Raw genomic sequence first — 7,477 nt, forward strand, 5'->3', positions numbered from 1 at the left:
TAGCCAATATTTACAAAACTAATAAGTGGTCTCATATAATCTCTCTTTGTATTAATGTACAATATGTGTAATCTCAACCCTTTCAAGTACAGTCAAGTAATGAATATCTTTCTTTTTCAGGACAACCTGGAAAATCAGAATATGTATGCTGAAAATTTCAGCATACATATTCATTCATGTGACATCATTTAATGATGTCACATGAATGAATTAAAAGTTATATGACTACAAAAACAAAAGACAAAATTTTAAAAAATTAACCGGGAATTGAACTTCACAGAATTTTATTTTTAAAAAACACACATATCAACAGTTATCAATTTATCTTTATTTTATCATGGAGGATTATTAGGCTATTCCTTTCTTTTCAATTCTGGCAGAAAACTATCTTGCCTCAAGTTGATCTTTGGCTGCTCCTGATTGGATGCTACCGCCAAAAAACAAAAGAAGAAGAAATAGTAGCATCTGATTGGTCGAGAGACTGACCAGAACTCGTCATTGTTTACGTCAAGCCCATAGACTGTTTATAGACGAATTCGGTGAGCCACTTGTGTATGCCGCCATCTTGCTGCGCCACCATTGCTGCGGTGACATGTGTCAGTCATCAATTCATTATGCTGTCATTGTGAACTGACTCTCTACAATGACAGCATCATGAATAGCTGGATTGATGATGTTAGACAGTGGCCTCCAGTAACTGATGAAGGTATCTTAAATGAGCACCGATATTATTATAGAAATGAATCATTTGTTTGAGCGATGAGCAGGAAAGATTAGAGTAATAGGGAGATAACAGACTGTATCATTAAACACTGTGTAATATAACGTTGGCATATGTTACGTGTGCTGACGTTAGCAAGCTAGCAGCGTGACATTTAATCATTATGGACAGGCTATGTGACCATCACATCATATTGAAGGCGATCAATATTGATCGCCTTCAATATGATGTGATGGTCGTCTGAAAGGCGGTGTAAAATTTGCCCGACCCATCCGGAGCTCAGGTAATTTTGACTCTCAATCACAGACCTGTAATTACCGTTTTTCTGGTCATCGGATGCCAGGCTATCAATAAAATATTCTTGAATACCTAAAACAAAACACAAACACGTGTTGTTGTTGTTTTTAGTCACGTAGCCTGTCCATAATGATTAAATGTCACGCTGCTAGCTTGCTAACCTCAGCACACGTAATGTATGCTAACGTTATATTACACAGTGTTTAATGATACAGTCTTATCTCCCTATTGCTTTAATCTTTCCTGTTTATCGCTCAAACAAATGATTAATCTCTCAATTAATATCGGTGCTCATTTAAGATACCTTCATCAGTTACCGGAGGCCACTGTCTAACATCATCAATCCAGCTATTCATGATGCTGTCACTGTAGAGAGTCAGTTCACAATGACAGCATAATGAATTGATGACTGACACATGTCACCGCAGCAATGGCGCCGCCGCAAAATGGCGGCATACACAAATCGCTCGCCGAGTTCGTCTATAAAAAAGGTCAAGCCTCACAATGGAGGTCCGGTATCATAATTTACACGTTTTTAATCACAAAATGTAATATTTAATTACTATCGCGGAGTTATCACAGTGGATTTACTGTAGCCTAGGCTATGAGGTTCTTGGGAGAGAAAAAAAAACCTCTGCACTTAACGGCTGGATTGAAAACTTTCTCGAAAAGATTGTCCTGAGCCCACCGTAGATCGCCAAAAGAGTAAGCTTCTGATCACAATTTTCCCCATTAAGTTCCTTTGTGTGGTGTGGTGCCATAGACTGTTCGTGTGGTGTGGGCTGTGGGGGAGAGCAGGGTCTCCGCCGACAGAAAGATGATGTTGATTTGAGGGGGCGGTGGAGAGCCGGTTTCCTCTGCATTCACTTACATGACAACTTGACTTGAAAAAGAAGTCAATTTTCTGCTGCTGCCTCTTCCTTTTTGGCATCTCTGCCTCCTTCTACTCTCTGTTGTGTGTCAGTGTTGTTCAATGTCAGCCATTGGTGAGTGACAAAAGCTCCGACTGACATAACTTCAAATTTCGCGGGCCGGCGGCCAGTCACGGACAACAGTCTGTGATTGGGTGAATGTCCGTTCAGTTTGACCAATGCCTTTTCATGCAGCATAAGGGGGGGTGAGGTGCGCTCCATTTTTGTATGTTGGTGCACTGCCAGGGTGGGCAAATGGGTTTACCTTTGGAAAATGTGTGGGGGGTGAAAATGTGGGGCGGATGAAATCATCTTGCTGTAAAAGTGGGGGTGTCAAAACACCCCCATCCCCCACGGGTGCGACGCCCCTGCCTAAATCTAAGGAATTACACCCAGAACCAAAGTTTTTTTTTTTACCAATGCTCTAAGTTAATTATGAAAAGAGTCTGTATGCATTCAACAAGCTGAAACTGTCCTGTGAAAATGGAAGTTTATTTTGAAAAGACACTATGCATGTAACAAGCATAAATTGACATACCGTTCCTGAACATCCAACACTGATGCTGGAGATGCCGCTGCATGATTTGACATGTAGGGCCCATGACCAAGCGTCAGTATTTGTAGAGCTGGGATTGACTGTGGATTTAATTGTGCCACAAAGTATTTGTTCACCACAACCAAGTGTGCTTTTAACCTGCACTTGCATTTTTGTGTGTGCCCAGATTCATGGTAACAATATGTTGTGTAACCATAAGGCAGCAGAACTTCACAAAGTTCAGTTTAATTTGTTAGCAAAGGGTTAAAAGTCTCAAAAAATGTCTATGAAAGCATTATCTCACATTCATCATCAAGTGCCCTATGAGTAGGCTCATTCTGTTAATATAAGAAGAAGAAAGAAAGAAAACTGGCCCTCCTACAAGCAAAACATTTGTTTTACAACATGTAATAATTGTGGAGTGTGAGTTTTCCTAATAAAGAACTGGATGGTAACATGAAGCAAATGCAGCAAATTACAGCAGTAATTAAATTTGTACTCTGTATTCATCCTGCTCATTTGCAACATTATCTACATTTCCACCCTTGTGTTGAACGAACATGACAGCAAGTGATAGGAGAGGAAAAAAAAAATAAAACAAACTTGAATCAAACCTCTTCATTTACTCGTTTTCAGCATACAAAGTTGTTTTTATCAAGCGCATCTGAACACAATCAGCCCCAAAGCAGGTTTGTTCGTCTTGTTTTATGCATGCCCCCCTCTTGTTTGTTTTGTAGTTATTTGTTGATGGGCTTTCTCTTTTGTATTACCAGAGCAAATTTAATTAGAGCTGAAGGAATACAAATCAGTGTTCACCCACCAAATGCTATTTGGTCCCCTAATAAAGGACTCGGAGAGAGGAAGGAAAGAATTACAAATGTGTTTTCAAGAGCTGGAAAGAGAATTGCTTGAGGAATGTGAGACTTTTAACAAATGAATGTAATTTTACAAACTGGCCCTATAGGCTAAATTGAATGGACCCACTGAAGAATAACAGGACAGTGTTTTCTGGTCTTACTCGGAATATGTTTTTGATATCAAAATACAGACCCTGGTCGAACTGAAATGCATGAAGGCTCCACTGTTAGTCGAGCCAAAGCATTACTTGTGGTGCCATTACAGAAGGAGCTATGTATGAAAAAAAGAAACAGTACAGATAGTGAAAGACAGACTGAACTTCCATGCCAAATCAAGCCATGAATTGCACTTGAGTTAGAAAATGTGACTTCACATCACAGAACTTGTAATTTCAGTCACCTTTGTAGTCTCCCTTTATTCTCAAGGGGATTTATTTTTTACACCAAAGACACAATAGCCTATAAAAACTCTCATAGCTAGTCTTTCATTTCACTAGCTCAGGGGTCCACAACCTGTGGCACTGGAGGCACGTGCGGCTTTCAGTATTTTGGTTGTTACTTAGGGCCCACTGCTGGTGGATTTGTATGGCAGTCATTTAGGTCACATGAGGCCCGTTTCCACCGCAGGAACTTCGTGGTAATTTTACGGGGCTGGGGCCATTGGTGCGTGTCTCCAGCGCAGGAACCACCCCCAAAGGACAGAGTTCTGGAACTTTTACAGGGGCTAAACAAGTCCCTGCCTCGGAGTAGATACTCAGAACGGCCCCGAAAAACTCCTGGCCGGGGCTTGGGGTTTACTTGGTGCTGATGGGATATACTCAAGGGCTGTGACGTCAACAGAAAGCGACAAAATAGCCGGCATTTTTAAAACTCAGCAGACGAGGGTTTGCTCGTTCATAGCTTCCACTACCATGTAAACGAAGAAACACGCCAGAAACCCAGCAACCACCTCACCTCCTTCCATAATGATTATCGTCTTTCTTATGTCTGCTTTCTTGTTCTTACTTCTGCTTCTTCTTCTTTGTTGTTCTTCTTCTTTGTTTGTTTCTTTGCCGTATCGCCCCGGTTAAAATGGTCGTGCAACGATTACGTCACATTCAGAGCCCGGTAACTTTACAGGAACCTTCCTCCTACTCCGCCGCACAGTGGAGACATGGCGGTTGAGAGGGCCGAACGAGAGGACGTTCCTGTAAAGTTCCTGCCCACCAAATAGTACCAGGAACTTCTTCAGTGGAAACGGGCCTATGGTCTGTGTCTCTAGTTAATGACATCATCAGCAGGCGGCTGGTCAGCTCTCCATGACATAGCCAGGGAAAGTTCATGCTCTTTTTCATCAGACATCATGCTGATGTTAGGGAATTTAAAAGCATTGTTGTTTTACCCTACTATTACCACGGTAAAGACGGTCAGCTTGATACACACTGTCTGCGTGATAAGTGGGGATGGAGTTTATCTGCCTGTCAATTTATGCAAGGCGTGTGAAGAGGACGCATGTTTTTTTTTCCCTAGGATGGCCAAGGCAAGACCCGCCTTACTCTGCTGCCGTTTGACTTACCCTGACATTCTTCCTCTAACCCTAACCAATCTCATTCCTCATTCCTAAACCTAACCAATCCAGCCAAAAAGGACAATTACTACTAGCCAATCAGAGGGAGAGTAGGGTGAGCCATGCCTTCGCCTGAAAAAAAAAAAATTAGCCAAGAGGACAGGGTACTGTACATTTTGCCAAATCTCAACAGTGGTGACATGAATCGTCTTGAGACTCCCTAGCTTGGCTAGTTTTGGATTACAAATCTAAAAAAGGGAACATTTTCATAGAAAAACCGAATATAATTGCGCGTGAAGAGATTTGTTTTCTTTTACCGACAACTCTGCAAAGTTGAAGCCCCAAATTATCATAAATAACCCACTGCAGTGCCATCTGGTGGTGAAACATATTAATAAATGCTCATTTAGACCTATTTGTAAAGCTGACAGGCTCATTCAGATTTAATAGGCTGTGTTACCTTCATTATAAGGCTTTATATGTTTTGCGGCTCCAGATTGATTTCTTTAATTTTTGCTCAAAAATGGCTCTTTTGATAGTGAAGGTTGTTTACCCCTACACTCAATATTAATTGATTATTTATAATGATGTCTGTCTCCAGATATCCCTGGTTAAATGTTTGAAGTAACTAAATGCATTCACACTGTTGTTATCCCACTGCACCTCTCCTTCTCCTCCTGTCTTTTATTTCCTGCACCTCTTGTTCACCATGTAACCTGTGTTTGTGTTTTCCTCCCTTCCTTTCCCCTACTTCCTTTCTGCTTCCTTGCTTTTCATTACCTCTTTTACTGTGTTTTTCTGTGTTTAACTGCCTTTCCAATCTCCCCCCCCCCAACACACACACAAACACACACCTTGACCTCAGCTCTTTCCCTCATTCTCCCACAGGCCACCTTTGTTTCTCAGTATTAATTGGCCCGCTCTTCCTTCTGCTTCATGGGTCCATTAATAAATTATTTCATGGCTGAGAGGTTAGAGGAACTGCAGGTCTGGGTCATCGAGACACTGCAGTACACTCACATGCGAGCAGGCACACACACTCAGATACAAAATCATTGCACACACGATTAACCTGCTGAACATCTGTTCTGTTTGAATGTAGAATTGGCGGTAGCACCTACTTTAAACCTAAAACTTAATATATTTTAAGTTTTTTATTCAATGCAACCTTTTACACCTCCATTGACTGCAACTCTGCCTCTTAGAAATTACATTTGTGGGGCGTCGGTGGCTTGGTGGTGGAGCGGGTGCCCCATGTGCAGGACTATTGCCGCAGCGGCCTGGGTACGACTCCAGCCTGTGGCCATTAAAAGCAAAAAATGCCCATAAAAATATCTTTAAAAAAAAAAGAAATTACTTTTGTTTTTTACTAAAATGCAGGCGGCACAGTGGTGCAGTGGTTAGCATTGCATCACAGCAAGAGGGTTCCTGGTTCGAATCAACTTGCCAGTTACGTTAATTTGCAACATTACCTCATTATATCAATGGAAAACATAATTTGCTCTACCTTGGGTTTCCTTCAAAAACATTTTCTGTTTGAAATTAGTTGTAAACATTTTCTAGGAGACAGGGCTGATGTTACAGGAATGTCTCCTGTAGTTTTTTTTTTAATTTTTTATTTAAAGCTGCATTATTCAGTGTTAGCCACTAGGAGGCAAAAAGGCGTCAAGGTGAACTCACAGAAACAAACTCCTGACTTCCAGATATTTACTTACCTTTAGTTGTGGTTTGGCCTTGGTTTGGCCTTCAGCTTTTTAGATTCAAATTGTGCCAGAAGCTGCCAGTTGATTCTGGCTCTTCGTTTTTTTCAGCAGCCCTCTGAGAGATCTGAACTAAGTGGCTGCTGTGGTTTTACAATATATGGAGAGTTGATGAGAACAGTGAGACTCAACCGCACAGCACAGAAAACCAAACCGATGAACTAATACTTTCCTCAGCTTTTAATGTTAACATAAAAAATATTACCCTCTGCCCATGCTATCCACTTAAAAATAGGTCACTCTTTACAGAGCTCACTTCACACTTGTTCTTTGCTGTAGCCTAACTGTACAATTAATTCAGCAATGAACCAATTTCCTGGCCACAGTATGAGGATAATTAAAGGAAGATGTCTAGAACTTTGCACTTGAAATATTCCTTTTTCTAACTAAATATGAAAAGTAGGTTTTTTATGGACTCTTTGTTTGAGATGTATAACAGACCCTGCAGTGTTTTTACACAGTTTGAAGTTTTGCAGTTTTCTTGCACTCTGCTCTATTAGTTTTTTTTTCATTCAATCCATTTTTTCTTGGTCTATCTTTCTTAAATACCGTGTGTATTATACTGCCGCTCTCAAGACTTTGTTGTGAAGCGAGGAAGAGGAGGGTTTAGGTGGATTTGCTGACTTACTCCCTTATTCCCAACTTGGTTTGGACGTCAACAGAGTGTGTCTGAGTGTGTTTGTATGTGGAGGCAGAGCTCAAGCTGCCGTGAGACACAGTATCGTTACTCAGTTAAGTCCACTGTAATCAGCCTGAAACAAAACCACCCCACCAGGAATTGTCCCAATCCTTCTGATAACCAGTCTGTCACCACTGATGTCTGTATTACATCCTGCACAAACATCCTGTC

Source organism: Epinephelus fuscoguttatus, linkage group LG2, assembly GCF_011397635.1.
Source record: "Epinephelus fuscoguttatus linkage group LG2, E.fuscoguttatus.final_Chr_v1".
Lineage (NCBI taxonomy): Eukaryota > Metazoa > Chordata > Actinopteri > Perciformes > Serranidae > Epinephelus > Epinephelus fuscoguttatus.